This window comes from Ovis canadensis, chromosome 16 (genome assembly GCF_042477335.2).
Source record: "Ovis canadensis isolate MfBH-ARS-UI-01 breed Bighorn chromosome 16, ARS-UI_OviCan_v2, whole genome shotgun sequence".
Taxonomy (NCBI): Eukaryota; Metazoa; Chordata; class Mammalia; order Artiodactyla; family Bovidae; genus Ovis; species Ovis canadensis.
The window spans coordinates 54,327,838-54,343,173 of record NC_091260.1 but is presented as its reverse complement, the minus strand read 5'-3'; the positions used below and the strand labels follow the sequence as shown (position 1 = coordinate 54,343,173).

Here is a 15,336-nt window from a genome sequence, read left to right as displayed (position 1 = left end):
TTTTTTTTTTTTTTTTGTGCTCTGTGTTTAGTTAATCCTATGATTCATTGTTTGCTCCACTCTTGTGGGACTTATTCTATCTTTGATTCTAGTGTTCTAATACACTGTGCAAGGATCTCTCATTGAGTCCTAAGCAACCTGAAGGAGGTATATTAGCAGCAAGTAACAGCACAGGCTCTGCGGTGCAGTAGACCTGGTGTGTTGGTCAGGATGAGTGGTGCTAGGTACCCAGCAGATGGAACTCAAAGTCTTTGTGGTCTCACGCTATAGAAGCACGCTGTCATTCAGGGAACTAGGTCCTTAATGTCTTGTAGTTCTTTACAAATGCCTAATCTCATTAGCCCTGGAGGACTGCATGGCAAGCCACTCCAGTGTTCTTGTCTGGAGAACCCCATGGACAGAGGAGCCTAGTGGGCTACAGTCCATGGGGTTGCAAAGAGTCAGACATGACTGAAGTGCCTTAGCAGTCTTGTTAGAGTGGTTTTCTGGTGTATGTAATTATGAACTTGGACAGACTGAGGTACTTATTAGATTCAGCTATAAGAAACTGACATTTGAACAGAAAAGTAGTCTACAAAATAGCAGTTTCATGTGATTCTACCTAATTTTGATTTTAAGCGAAAGACTCTCTACATTCATTTCTTTAGTTATAAAATGGGATACTGATACTCCCTCCTTCTAGGGAGCTTATGAAGATTCAGTAAAAGGACTTTGCATAGTATCCAACATACAGTAGGAGGCTCAAAGAGTTAAATATTTTTTACCCAGTTCCTCGCACAGTGTCTCTGGCACATACTAGCCACTCCTTAATTACCTTAAAAAAAAATTGAGATCCGTATAATTCACATACCATAAAATTCACCCTTTTAGAGCATACAGCTCAGCGGTTTTTAGTGTATTCATAAAGTTGTACAGAAATCAGCACTAACTCCAGGGCATTCTCATCATCCCACAGAGAAACCATATACCCAATTAGCAGTCACTTTAATTATCTTTTGAATGAATAACCTTTATCTCAGAATGGCTGAGAATATCTGGCTCATAGGACCCACTCAGTATTTATTGATTTTATTGGTCCTTACTAAGGAGAAACAGTCCTTGTTTATTCAATAATTTGATAACCTACTTTAGTATGAGGGTGTGCGCATGATCACTGGTGTCCCACATTTAAGCTCAGGATATCAGCTTCCCCCACCTGAGAGTAATAAAAAGACAAAATAATAACAAGCACCATAATGACGTTGGTAGTAATCCTGGCTGTGTATTGAAGACGACACACGGGAGCTGTGGCAGAGTGGTGAGGCTGTGGGGCTCTTCTCCACGGCCAGGAGAGGATTCCCTGGGGAGTTTGGGAGGCAGAGCTCCGATTTCCACATTCCTCTCACCTGCACTGACCTCCTTCTTGTTCTCCTGCTGGCAGTCACTGCAGCTCTTATGGCTGCAAGAGAAGAAACAGAACCAGTGTTCAGGGGGGTGCCTCGAAAGCGCCTCACTTGTACTGATCGTTTACTTCAGAACATTTTATAAATAGCTCTATTTTGGGTACACACAAAGAAGGGCAAGTCAAAGTGAAAATAGCCTACTTCTTCTTGGCTAAGAATGCCTACCTTCCACACCTGTCCAACCAGACGGGATGTGTCATAGGGGGGAGTTGGTCTGATTCTGTTCAGATTGACAGCTGCAGAAGCAGATACATCTTTGCCTACTTTACATTCTTAAAGAAAGGTCATCCTGGAAGACAGCCCAGTTTAGTATTTGTGTTACTCTGCTTGGTTCATTGTTTCAAAAGGTTAACCACCGTACTGTACTTATTCTGGAGACGGTTCATTGCTCTTACTCTGAAACAGTCCAGTTCTCTTTTGCACCTGTTGCGGCTATGAGGGCATCCTTCCGGCTTGGGTCCTTCCTTAAGGGTGTGAACTGCTGTCAACTTAGAAGGAACAAGAAATAGTGTGCACTGCATCAAAATCGAAAGATAGGCCAACCTCAAAAGATATTTCATGTTCAGTTCCAGACCACTGCAATAAATTGCATATCACAGTGAAGCAAGTCATGTGAATATTTTGGTTTCCCAGTGCATATAAAAGTTATGTTCACACCAAGAGAAAGTCACTCAGTTGTGTACGACTCTTTGTGACCCCACGGACTATACAGTCCATGGAATTCTCCAGACCAGAATACTAGAGTGGGTAGCCTTTTCCTTCTCCAGGGGATCTTCCCAACCCAAGGATCGAACCCAGGTCTCCAGCATTGCAGGCAGAGTCTTTACCAGCTGAGCCACCAGGGAAGTCCAAGAATACTGGAGTGGGTAGCCTATCCCTTCTCCACTGGCTCTTCCTGATCCAGGAATCGAACTGGGGTCTCCTGCGTTGCATGTTCACATTATACATAGTCTATTAAGTGTGCAAATAGCACTGTATCTCGGAGAAGGTGATGGCACCCCACTCCAGTACTCTTGCCTGGAAAATCCAATGGACGGAGGAGCCTGGTAGGCTGCAGTCCATGGGGTCGTGAAGAGTCGGACCCGACTGAGCGACTTCCCTTTCACTTTTCACTTTCATGCATTGGAGAAGGAAGGCAACCCACTCCAGTGTTCTTGCCTGGAGAATCCCAGGGACAGGGGAGCCTGGTGGGCTGCCATCTATGGGGTCACACAGAGTTGGACACGACTGAAGTGATTTAGCAGCAGCAGCAGCATTATATCTAAAAGAGTACATACCTTAATTTAAAATACTTTATTGCTAGAAAAAAATGCTAACCATCTGAACCTTCAATAAATTGTAATGTTTTTGCTGGTGGAGGGTTTGAAATATTGTGAGAATTACCAAAACATGGCACAAAGACATGAAGTGAACAAATGTTACTGGAAAATGGCATCGATAGATTTGGTCAATGCAGCATTCCTACACTTCAGTTTGTAAGAAATGCAATGTCTGCAAAGCACAATAAAGTGAAATGCAACAAAACTGGTTATGTCTGTAGTTCTATTATTTTAACACCTGATGCCTGAGAATGAACAGATACAGAAAAGAAATGTTTAATTGTGGATGTAAGTAACTCAGTGGCAAAAACATTAAAAAAAAAGAGGAACAATCAAAATAAAACTTGCTGGCAGAATAAAGAAACAAAATTGAAAATATAAACAGCCCATTTGTTACAATTGGTTACACAGTTGTCTTGAATCACATGGAATATCAAATCTGACCTTTGACAGAACAGGAAGTGAGGGTCAAAGATTTGAAATGACTTGCCCCCGCCCTTTTCTGGTCAAGACTACTTTTGGCCTCTGGTCTCTGCTCTTCAGCATTTTTCTGTCACTCTATATAGTCCCCCACATATCAATTCTGAGTGACAATAACAGAGTTCGTGCACTTCTAATCCTTCTTTCTTTGCACATATAAGCAATATCTTATGGTATTTGTCTTTCTCTTTCTGATTGACTTAGTTCGATAATCTCTCGGTCCATCCACGTTGCTGCAAATTGCATTATTTCTAAAGTAGCCTTTTAAATAGGGCGAAAAAAGTATTTACTCGTGTTTTTTCATCAAAAATAAATAAGACAGAAATGATGGTGTTGATTTCTTCACTTTTCTATGTCCCTTTGTGTGCAGGTCATGTTTTTTTCATTGGTTTTATACCCTAGTCGGACTTACACATGACTTATACATACTTACAGATGGCTTTTCATGTTCAGCATTACTGGGGATATAAAACTAACAGTAGCCTAGGCCCTACTGTGGAAGAGCAAAACTATTTAGTTCTTGCAGTCTAGGCCTGATAATCTAGCAGAAGTCACTGAGGGATAAGCATGTCCCATATAAAGTGTTACTAAAAAGTAGGCCTTTTAAAAAACAGAGACACCAGAAGCTATACACTTGTCTTACTTGGTTAATCATAGTTGAATTTTTGAAATGGAAAGTAATAAGCTGATTTTTTTGAACAATATGTTTACTAAAGAGACTGTACTTTGAAAAGACCACAGTTCTGAGTAAGGTAAAGTGGCATTGTCATCTTGACCCTAGGCTGTTGGTTTCTGTGATGGTCCAGTGTCAGACATTCTGAACTCCAGCATTCTAAAGTGTTGCCTGATTGTTCTTAGTTTTTTGTTTTTTTTTTTTTCTTTTTCAAGTTTTCTCAACACAAGCATCATTTAGGTCTTGGGTTAAATGTCTTTAACAGGGCTGTTGGTGGGTTGAGTTCTTGTTTCAGCAGAGACCTTGACAGCTTGGATTGTCCTTCTAATCACAGTGACTAATGTACTGGTTCCTATATTCGATAGTTCACGTGGTGCTTCTGAACAGTCTCCCTACGGATGTGACGGTTACCCAGCCAGGTAAACTCTTGCATCAGACCCCAGCTAAAGAGGAGAACGCTTGAATTAGATTTTCATATTGGTTTCATATGCCACAGGCATAGCAACATAGGATGCATGTTAAGTTATGAGCAATCCAAAAAATTTACCTAAGCAAGATGATACCTATATGTACTGTCTGCCATAGCAGTCTCCTTGGGAGGTTATGCACTTGTTCAAACAGTAATAACATATTTACACGCACCTCTTTTTTTGAATTGTCACCAAGGCAAATTAGTGATCCATATAAAGACTTCATTTTATAAATGTCTTAATTACTCATCCATCATGAATCTGAGACTTTTTTTTGGTTTTCACAAAGAGAAATTGACCTCACTTGGACTTCCTTGGTGGTCCAGCGGTTAAGACTCTGCACTTCCAATGCAGGGTTTGTGAGTTTGATCCCTGGTCAGGGAACTAAGATCCCACATGCCCTGTTGCATGGTCAAAAAATAAAAAGAGATCATACTGTCCGGCTTTTGTCCTTCTTACCTCTTCATCTTGGCGTTTGTTGATATGTTCTTTGTTCTGTCCACTCTATTCAGACCAAGGCTGGTGAGATCTCTTTGTCAGGATCTTCTGGCTGTTGGTGCCACATCTTTGCTACTCTTGGTGAGTGAGGAAGATACCCTGCTGAGTGCTACAGCACCCTGAGGGCTTCCAGGATTCAGCGAGGCTGCCTTAGGCCTGCCATCCTTGACAGGTCACATAGACATTTCCATGCACAGCCTGAGGGTGCAAAGGACCTCTGAGAGGGTGCCCGTCTGGAAAGCTAGGCAATGATTTGCTTTGCTCCCAATCCCCAAACTCTCTGGGGATCTTCCCCCAGGGCTGGCCTGGGGACAGAGAACAACTGCTTCTCAAAGGCACTAAAGACATTCCATTTCTTTTCTCTCACAGACTAGGGAAGGACATTTCCCTAGTGAGAGAATCTCCGGTGGGAGTAGGGGAAGACAGGTCAGAATGTGACTAATTACGTGTTATTTTAAATCTATAATTTATGCCTGGAATCCTAAGATTTTGAAAGCTGAAAGCCAAGAATCCGACCCCCTTGCTCTGCTCTGACATTCTTCTCTTTGTGGAATGATGGGAGTGAGAAAGTGGGGGTGGGGGAGAGGGAGGGTCAGGAGGGAGGAAGTGCTGGGAACTGGAGCCACAGTGGGTCATGTTTCAAAATAATATCCTGCTGCTTGTTTAAACCTTTTCCTGAAGTTTTGGGAGGAATGAGTAATGGAAGGTATTAACAGTGCAATGAAGTGTGAGGAACCATTTGAAAGTTTCCCCAAACTCTCTAGCAGGTCTCTAGGAGTTTCTCGATAGCCCTCTCTTCCTCAAGTTCTGGTCTTTCATGGTTACTGAGTGCTTTCCCTAGCTCTTTTTCTTCTCCTCTCAGCTCCCCAAACCGTCTCCCTTTCTGGTCTACCTACAGATACTCCAATTTCAATTCATTTCCTTAGACTTCTCTTTCTTTTGGTGGCACCACCAGGCATGTGGGATCTTAGATCTTCAACAAGGGCTCGAACCCAAGCTCCCTGCCCTGGAAATTAGAGTCTTAACCACTGGACCACCTAGTCCCTAGCCTCCTCTTTTTATTTTTTAAAATTTTAATTTATTTACTTAGTTGTGGCTGGGCTGGGTCCTCGTTGCTGTGTGGACTGTTCTCTAGTTGTGGTTAGTAGGGGCTACTCTTTAGCCGCAGTGTGAGCGCTTTTCATTGCAGCGGTTTCTCTTGTTGCTGAGCTCAGGTTTAGGGAGCAAGGGTCAGTACTTGGTGGCATGTGGTCTCCGTAGTTGTGGCTTCCGGGCTTGGTTGATCTGAGGTAAGCGGGATCTACCCAGATCAGGGATTGAACCTGTGTCTCCTGCATTGGCAGGCAAATTCTTTACCACGAAGGCACAAGGGAAGCCCCCTGGCCTTCTTTTTGCATTATCCGCTGTTTCTAGACCCAGATTTGAAACAGGAACTGGAGTCCTTTCATATCCAAAGATTCCCTCTAGGAATTTTTTGCGAAAGGAGCAACTCCCATCGCCATCCTGTAGAAATACATGCAGGTTTTGCTTCCCTCTTGTTGGAAGCAACTGCAATCCTATTTTGCTGTAAATAAAATTTCTCCTTTCTCTTTTACTCAAATGTAAATTTTTTTGACATTATATTTACTTAAAAATAATAGAAATCACTTCTGAACAAAGATTTCCCAATAGTTTTGCCAGGAACCACAACCCAGGAAAATGGAACCAGCTAAATTTGCATGCAAAGCATCATATCTCCCTGCTTCTAAAAATTCATACTTCCTTAACTGTTCTCCACCTCCTGAGGCTCAGAGAAATGAAACCCAAACCTACCACAGGCACACCACTTGGTCCCCTCAGTGACACAGACTGAATGAAAACTTCTGTTAAAGGGGCAAGGGATGGAGGTGCAGAGGATTCTATGTTCATTTATGCCTGTTTGGTTTACCTGGAACATTAAGCATGATTTTGAAGGAGACCAAATATGTCATCCCAAAATATGCCTTAATATTGACATTAACATTATTTTGAGCTAGAGGTACTTGGAAAAAAAAAAAAAACAGCAAGTATAAGAAGGATGGACTTCCCTGGTAGTTCGATGGAAAAGAAGCCTCCTGCCAATGCAGGAGACTTGCAGGAGACATGGGTTCAATCCCTGGATTGGGAAGATTCCCTGGAACAAGAAATGGCAACCCACTCTGGTACTCTTGCCTGGAAAATCCCATGGACTGAGAAGCCTGGCAGGCTGGCAGGCTGTAGTCATGCATGGTTACTTTATTTCAATATGATTCAGAGTTTCATAAAGTATGTTTTTTTAAGGAATTAATTTGTATTTTTGCCTATATTATTATTATTATTATTATTATTATTATTTTACTTTACAATACTGTATTGGTTTTGCCATACATTGACATGAATCCACCACAGGTGTACATGAGTTCCCAGTCCTGAACCCCCCTCCTACCTCTCTCCCCATATCATCTCTCTAGGTCATCCCCGTGCACCAGCCCCAAGTATCCTGTATCCTGTATCGAACCGAGACTGGCAATTCATTTCTTACATGATAGTATACATGTTTCAATGCCATTCTCCCAAATCATCCCACCCTCTCCCTCTCTCACAGAGTCCAAAAGACTGTTCTATACATCTGTGTCTCTTTTGCTGTCTCGCATACAGGGTTATCATTACCATCTTTCTAAATTCCATATATATGTGTTAGTATACTGTATTGGTGTTTTTCTTTCTGGCTTACTTCACTCTGTATAATCGGCTCCAGTTTCATCCGCCTCATTAGAACGGATTCAAATGTATTCTTTTTAATGGCTGAGTAATACTCCATTGTGTATATGTACCACAGCTTTCTTATCCATTTGTCTGCTGATGGATATCTAGGTTGCTTCCATGTCCTGGCTATTATAAATAGTGCTGTGATGAACATTGGTGTACACGTATCTCTTTCAGTTCTGGTTTCCTCGGTGTGTATGCCCAGCAGTGGGATTGCTGGGTCATAAGGCAGTTCTATTTCCAGTTTTTTAAGGAATCTCCACACTGTTCTCCATAGTGGCTGTACTAGTTTTCATTTCCACCAACAGTGTAAGAGGGTTCCCTTTTCTCCACACCCTCTCCAGCATTTATTGCTTGTAGACTTTTGGATCGCAGCCATTCTGACTGGTGTGAAATGATATCTCATTGTGGTCTTGATTTGCATTTCTCTGATAATGAGTGATGTTGAGCATCTATTCATGTGTTTGTTAGCCATCTGTATGTCTTGTTTGGAGAAATGTCTATTTAGTTCTTTGGCCCATTTTTTGATTGGGTCGTTTATTTTTCTGGAATTGAGCTGCATAAGTTGCTTGTATATTTTTGAGATTAGTTGTTTGTCAGTTGCTTCATTTGCTATTATTTTCTCCCATTCCAAAGGCTGTCTTTTCACCTTGCTTATAGTTTCCTTTGTTGTGCAGAAGCTTTTAATTTTAGTTAATTAGTTAATCCCATTGTTTATTTTTGCTTTTATTTCCAATATTCTGGGAGGTGGATCATAGAGGATCCTGCTGTGATTTATGTCAGAGAGTGTTTTGCCTATGTTCTCCTCTAGGAATTTTATAGTTTCTGGTCTAATGTTTAGATCTTTAATCCATTTTGAATTTATTTTTGTGAATGGTATTAGAAAGTGTTCTAATTTCATTCTTTTACAAGAGGTTGACCAGTTTTCCCAGCACCACTTGTTAAAGAGATTGTCTTTTCTCCCTTGTTTTTGCCTATATTTTAAAAAAAGTCAAATAGCACTAGAAGGGGGGAAAGAGTATGGGGAGGGATGTTTTCACATTGATGCTCAGGCTTTGACTCCATCTTCCGTAGTCTATTTGTCCCTTAACTCTTCACACAGACCATCTCCTGTTTGATTCTCCCGAAAAAGGTTTAGCTGCCTTCTCCTTCAGAGGTGGGCTGGGTGTGCACCATGGACCTAATTGCTCCATTGTTGCTGTTCAGTCACTAAGCTGTGTCCAACTCTGTGACCCCAAGAACTGCAGCACGCCAGGCTTCCCTATCCTTCACTCTCTCCCTGTGCCTGCTCAAACTCACGTCCACTGAGTCAGTGATGCCATCCAACCATCTCATCCTCTGTCGTCCCCTTCTCCTCTTACCTTCAGTCTTTCCCAGCATCAGGGTCTTTTCCAATGAATCGGCTCTTCGCATCAGGTGGCCAAAGTATTGGAGCTTCAGTTTCCACATCAGTCCTTTCAATGAATATTCAGGGTTGGTTTTCCTTTAAGATTGACTGGTTTGATCTCCTTGCTGTCCAAGGGATTCTCAAGATTTTGAACCACAGTTCAAAATCATCAGTTCTTTGGTGCTCAGCCTTCTATATGGTCCAACTCTCACATCCATACATGACTACTAGAAAAATTGTTCACCTTTTTTTTTCACCCCCATCCCCTGCACCCCAAGACTTCCATGCCATTTCAGGTTTGTATTCTGAACTTTTCAGGATTCTGCTTCTATTTTGCCAAATCTCTGAACATCCCTCCACTTGCCTTCCCTCTTCATATTTTGGATTTCTGCACCCCATCTATTCTCTGTGATAGTGGCCCTGAGAGGACTCTTCTTGGACCACTTGCTGCAGGGAGTGAGATGGACCCAGGGCCTGCTGGTCACTGTGGAATGCTGTTTTTACCACGTGTCATCCTGCTGGGCCCATGGCCTCCTTTCTCTCCTGGGTACATGTCCTTTCCTGTTGCACATTGGGACGTAGGAGTTTATTTTTGGTGGCCGCCTTGAGCCCACACAGTTCCACAGCTGTGCAATAATCAGTGGCAAAGAAGGAAGGTTGCCTCTCTCCTCTCTGCATTCAGGCAAATGAATTTCAAAGCAGAGTTATTGGACCCAGTGGTTTAAGTTTAGAAGAACAGACCTTCCTTTCCCTTATTACTGCTAGTGCTCCCTCTGTTGGACCTGGACATGTGCACAGACAGCTCAGCTGGCATGCATGCATGCCAAGTTGCTTCAGTCGTGTCAGACTCTTTGCAACCCTATGGACCATAGCCTGCCAGGCTCCTCTGTCCATGGGATTCTCCAGACAAGAATACTGGAGTGGATTGCCATGCCCTCTTTCAGGGGATCTTCTTGACCCAGGGATCGAACCTGCAACTCTTCCATCTCTTGCATTGGCAGGCAGATTCTTTACCACTAGGGCCACCTGGGAAGCCCATCAGCTCGGCCAGGTCCAGATGAAAGTGACTTTGATATTCTAGGAATTCATCACGTCTTACCATAACAGAACCACCTCCTCTATAGTGTGTCTAGTTTCCAGTTCTTTCTTCTTTTTTCAGCCTATCAAGGAGGGGGAATTTCCCCCCTGTCCCTCTTGGTTCTTCTGGCTGGTCTAATAATTAAATTGACACAAGACAGATTAGTAGGAGAAAACCAAATTTAATTTGTATGTGCAAGAGCTTATAGAATAGGAGATTTAAAGAAGTGACCAAAGCCGGCAATTTCTTTAATCCTTTTTAGACAAAGGAAAAATAAATTTGTGAAGAACTGACAAGACAAAAAAGTCTGGGCTTGGGATAGTGAATTAGTAAAGATGTAACAAGGCTTTTTCTACAACTTCGTGGCCTTGAAGTCCCTGTCTCTGGTGATAAAGGATACCTCTCTCTTGCTCCAGGAAGGGTACTTTTCACATGGGAGATTTATTTCTTGCTCACAAGGGGACAAAGGAGGGTCAGAATGTCCTTCATGTATTAGCTGTTTCTGAAGTAATTTCAACTTAAAGTAATCCATGTAACAAAGTGGCACATTTTAGGGCTGCCTGCCCTGAACCCCAAAACACATCTCAGTCCTTTCTTTTTCCATGTGATAAAATCCAAACTCCTTGCACTTCATTAAGGGCCCTCTGCCATCTGGTTTCACTCTGCTTTTCCAGATGAATTTCCTATTGTTCCTCCATGCTATTTTCCTACACCGATAGAATCCACTGCTCATAGCCTCTCAATATACCTTACTCATTTTGTGGTCATACCTAGCTCAGAGTCTTCCTCTATTCCCCCTTCAAAGGTTCTCTCTCCTCTCCCTTGGTCAAGCTTAAGGCTGTTTTCCTCTTCAAAGCATTCTCAGTCTATTCCGATTCAGAGGCCCAGGTCTCTGTGAAATTTTATAGTATATATGGTTGTAGCTTTCACTTGACAATTACATGGAGTCTTGTACCATTTCATGTATGTGAAGTGAAAGTTGCTCAGTCGTGTCCAATTCTTTGCAACCCCATGGACTATACAGTCCATAGAATTCTTCAGGCGTTCCCTTCTCCAGGGGATCTTCCAAATCGAGGGACTGAACCCAGGTCTCCTGCATTGCAGGTGGATTCTTTATCAGCTGAGCCACCAGGGAAGCCCAAGAATACTGGAGTGGGTAGCCTATCCCTTCCCGGGGGATCTTCCTTACCCAGGAATCAGACCGGGGTCTCCTGCATTGCAGGCAAGTTCTTTGCCAGCTGAGCTACGAGGGAAGCCCATTTCACATATACGGATACCTCAAAGAACAAACTCTTGGCTAACACAATCTATTCCTCTGGGCACAGAACCCACAGGAGGGGAGCTTCGGGATTCCTTGGTGCTGATAGGGTGAGGAGGAAGAGGCAGTGGTGCCATCGTGGATCTTGGAGAAAGGCTAGAACTGGGCTCTGGTAACTCTGCAGAGCCGGCATTTCCTGGGGCTTGGGCAGCCCTGGCATTGAGCCTGGGGAGGTGCCGTGTGGGCTCCTCCTCTGTACAGCCCATGGTCTCCAGTGGGGTTCTATGTCAGGAGAATATGCTGTTATTTAAACTCATCTCAACCTTAGGGCCTTAAAACATGCTTCTTTCTCTGCTTTGAACCCCTAGCACCTAAATTTTAGCCTGTCTGTCCTTTTCATTAGGGTCCCTGCCTGAATACTCCCATTTCACCTCTTTCAGGGTCTAAATTAACTTCACCCCAACACTCTTTACTACTTCATCTTGTTTTTCTTTTATTTTTTATAGCACTTATTTGAAATTACCATCTCTATTTAATTCTTTACTTGCTTATTGTCTGCTCCATGAGTTTATAGTGAACCAGTCAGTTTTGTTCATTCCTGAATTCCCAGCACTTAGAGCAGTTCTGGCATAAAGTAGATGCTCAATACACAGTTTATGAAATGAGGGAAACTGGGGAAGGACCTTTGGGCAGTTTCCTGCACTTGAGTAAAGAGAGTTGTAGCTCTTTCTTATCTTGGAGGAGTGTGTGCATGCTAAGTGACTTCAGTCTTGTCCCACTCTCTGTGACCCCATGGACCGTAGCCCTCCAGGCTCCTATGTCCATGGGATTTTCCAGGCTAAGATAGTGGAGCAGGGTTGCCATTTCCTCCTCCAGGGGATCTTCCAGACCCAGAGATGGAACCTGCATCTCTTCTGTCTCTTGCATCACCTGGTGGGTTTTCTACCGCTAGTGCCACCTGGGAAGCCCATTTTGGAGGGGAGGGAGCAGATACCATGAGTCAAATGACTCCCCCCAGTTTCCTGGACTCTGTCCTTCCATAGCCAGAGAGAACCATATCCATGGCTCTCAGTGCCCGGGCCACCCCATGATCCTCTAGTTACCCTACTACATAAGCTCAGTCCAGTCAAACACCTCCTACAAAGCCCCAGGGCACTCCTGGCCCCAAGGGAACTCTAGCTGGCTGGTCATAGTCAGTAAGGGTGCTTCGCTAGCTACCTGTGGTGGTGTAAACTCTAGGCTCGCAAGCTACCATGCTGGAACAGTGGTTCCTGAGTGAGTTTCATCTTTTTACAGTTTAATTTTCATATTTTTATTTTTGACTTTTTCATTTTTCTCATTGAAGTTTATCTTATATATTGTAAGATACACAAGTATCAAGTGAAATTTTACATCTGAATGGGCTTCCCAGGTGGCGCTAGTGGTAAAGAACCCCCCTACCAATGCAAGAGACAGAAGAGACACAGGTTTGATGCCTGGGTTGGGAAGATCCCCTGGAGGAGGGCATGGCAAACCACTCCAGTATTCTTGCTGGAAGAATCGCATGGACAGAGGAGCCTGGTGGGATACAGTCCATGGGGTTGCAGAGTGAGACATGACTGAAGCGACTTAGCATGCATGCATGGATGCATTACACCTATATATGCCTGTCTCTTGATGAGGGTGAAACAGGAGAGTGAAAAATCTGGCTTAAAACTCAACATTCCTTGTACAAATTTCCCAGAAGTCTTTGTGCTGTCACAAAACAGAACAGGGCTCATTGGCTTTAAGAGACTGTAAATGAAAGAAACAATTTGAAAGCCAAAATGGAAACAGACTACAGCAAGACTCAGACTCAGCAAGATGCACTGAGAAAAAAATAAGCTACAATAAAACATCATTAATTAAAAATTCATTATGGCAAGGCAAGTTTGATTAGGTGAAAAATGTTAATAAATGAAAAAAAAATTTTAAATCCTCCATTAAATATGTGTGTATATCTATCAGGTATAAAGAGCAAATTCAGTGTATCTAAATAAAGGTGTGGCCACATAAAGATCCTTATGGAAGGTATTTTAATATAATTGATGAGAGTGATTAGAAACTATGCATATCAAGTGGGAAAAGGGTGATTTTTAAAGAGCATTTAAGTAGTTCAGACCCATCAGGCTTCCTTATGTACAATTAATTTGCTTCAGCAAACCCTTCAACTTTAAGTCATTATCTTCAATTCCAGGAGGAATCAACAAGGTTTTACTGTAAAAGTAGAATAACATTTCAAATGATTAATCCAGCATCACCCATACCAAAAAAATTAGTCATGAATCTTTAGTTTGGAAAGCTATTACTATACAATATAGCAAGAACCAAATGTTCACACAGCTGGAAGCAAAACCAGGTAAGGAGCAGGAAATCCTCACAGTGTTATACCACTGGTTCCTTTACTCATTAGAAATACAACTGCAATTTACAATCAAGCAGTAGAACCACTGCTTATTAAGAGGCACTAAATTGTAGGCATCTCAGCGGGGAGACAGAGAGGTATTTTTGAACGCAGTCATAGTGGAGAGCTGCGGAAAGGGGTTAGGTAGGATTCAACACGACACATTAGGAGCAAGATGCGTCTGCACTTTAGGTTTCTGAATGATATGATTACAGGTACAATCGAGCAAATAAAAACCAGAACAACCAACATATGAACCCTGAGCTTCCACATTTCCCTTTCAGGTGAGACACTGACACAGACCATCATCATCTAGGAGAATATGGCTGTCATTAAATCTCAATGTGTCTCCCAAGTGGAGTGCTTATAAAATAAGTTATTCTTAACCGTGTACACTTAACTTTGGAATGGAGACACACAGATACCTGTAAACATCAAAAGAGTCACTCTGTTCCACGTCTGGGTCCAGACCAGTCCAGGCGTGGTGGAATATTAAGAGGCTGGGGCCTGATTAAACAATGAAGATGCAGGAGCCCAGACAGTACTAAATAAATCATTAGGAGACAATCAAGAAATGGCTTGTACATTAAACCATTTCAAAAAACCAAGTTTGACTAAATACTTTCAAGTTTGTCTTACTTTAGAAAAGCAGAACATTTAAAATAAAAATTATCTGAGTGTATTTAAAATTGCCACCCTAGTTCATAGTAATTTTCTATTTTATTACTTTTGGGCTAAGGATTAAATATTTTCTTAGGCAAAAATCTCTTCTATGTTCTCAATTATTATGCTGTAAACAATTTTTGTTTCATGGTTCTTTTTTTTTTTATTACTTGCAGTTTTGTTCATCTTCATTGAATTTCATATTTGAGAGACTCTTGTCTTGATTGAAACAAATTTGCACGACCATTGCTTTCCTCTGGTTTGGAGATAAGACTCTTACATGGCCTTGTGGACCTCCTAGAGAGCACGGTGCATTGACCTCCATCCTTAGATTGTAGTAAAGGGGAGAATGTGAGCCCTTACTTTCTCAGACTTGGGTCAGGGAGCTCAGCAGGGCCCTGTCTTTTTGAGTGACCCCGTAGGGACTTCATTGTTTCTTTCTGACTTCAAGAATAGGGATCCACTTTGTAACTCCTCAGAGGAATTGTTCTTTGGCTCATAACTTGTCCTTTTCTCCATGGATTAGTTTTCTTGCCTTAATTTCACAGGAATGTAAGCTTCAGGAGCTCTGTAAGGGGTGAGGTTTTTGTCTGTTTTCTCTTCTGCTATATTTGTACCACCAGCATCTGGGTCAGTGTCTGGTGTACATAGTAGGTGCTCAATAAAAATGTGTTCAATGAGTTTCTAATAAAAAAAAAAAATCAACATTCAAAAAAACGAACAGCATGGCATCCAGTCCCATCATTTCATGGCAAATAAATGGGAAAAAAGTGGAAACAGAGGCAGACTTTATTTTTTTGGGCTCCCAAATCACTGTGGATGGTGACTGCAGCCATGAAATTAGAAGATGCTTGCTCCTAGGAAAAAAAGCTATGGTAACCTA

General features: G+C 42.3%; 1 long non-coding RNA gene across 1 annotated transcript; it reads right to left on the bottom strand.

The window, feature by feature from the left end:
* Positions 1–1,236: 1,236 nt before the first annotated feature.
* LOC138421770 (uncharacterized) lies at positions 1,237–5,052 on the bottom strand. Its single transcript, XR_011249628.1, has 2 exons — positions 4,844–5,052; positions 1,237–1,438 (listed from the first exon to the last, which is right to left on the bottom strand). It is a non-coding gene; the product is annotated as an uncharacterized lncRNA (long non-coding RNA).
* Positions 5,053–15,336: the final 10,284 nt, after the last annotated feature.